Source organism: Etheostoma spectabile, chromosome 13, assembly GCF_008692095.1.
Source record: "Etheostoma spectabile isolate EspeVRDwgs_2016 chromosome 13, UIUC_Espe_1.0, whole genome shotgun sequence".
NCBI classification, from domain to species: domain Eukaryota; kingdom Metazoa; phylum Chordata; class Actinopteri; order Perciformes; family Percidae; genus Etheostoma; species Etheostoma spectabile.
This window is the reverse complement of record NC_045745.1, coordinates 23,131,998-23,132,789: the sequence shown is the minus strand read 5'-3', so window position 1 is coordinate 23,132,789 and position 792 is coordinate 23,131,998. Positions and strand designations below refer to the sequence as shown.

Sequence of the window (792 nt, the reverse complement as noted above, 5' to 3'; positions counted from 1 at the left end):
ACACACACACACACACACACACACGCACAAAGTTAATGCATCTTTGAGTAGCCTTTGTGCTCAGTGAAAACAGAAGGCACCCCATAATAAATTCAATGGTATCAGGAAAACCTTTCAGTTCTAGTTCAGGTACTGCTGAGTGATGAATGAGAAAAACATATTCTATAATCCACAAATGCAATTGCTAAAATCATGTAGTAATCCTCCTAATTCATCATTATTCACACAACAAACAGATTTGCTAAGATTGATAAGGCTAATAAATGAAAACTGGCGGTGGCCTGAAAGCCGCAAGAGATCTACTTACAAAATCTAATTCATTTGTGGTGATAAGAGCCTCTTAATGCAATTGTCTCCCTGTGTGGGTATGTGTTACATATGTGTGTGCATTCTGTTCAAAGCATAGTCCGTAATCTTTAAGCCCATCAGTCTGACCTCTGACAATATGGCAGCCATGTCACCCTCTCTCCTCTGATTCTGCCCTGTCTTCTATTCGACCTCACACTGTCTGTCGCTGATACCTTATCTCCTCCTATCAAGTAACAGCATCCACAAACTCGTTTATTCTTTCATTGCCCCTAACACTAATGATTGACATTAGTAACACTTCTGGTGGCCCTTCCCCTCTTTCTGCACATCACTGCATCATATCCCTCGTGCCCATCTTTAATTCACACCATAAAATCTGCTGACTGTTAGCAATTTGGCCCAGTAGGCCCTGTTTAAATCTAGCTATCTAGCTATCTGTATGTGTGTGTGTGTGTGTGTGTGTGTGTGTGTGTGTGTGTGTGC

The 792-nt window shown here is 41.4% G+C and overlaps 1 protein-coding gene across 1 annotated transcript in view; it reads right to left on the bottom strand.

Annotated features, from left to right (window-relative positions):
- Positions 1-792, bottom strand: part of tiam1a (TIAM Rac1 associated GEF 1a) — a 56,044-nt gene that overhangs the window by 24,933 nt on the left and 30,319 nt on the right. The gene's annotated exons all lie outside the window — the stretch shown is intronic.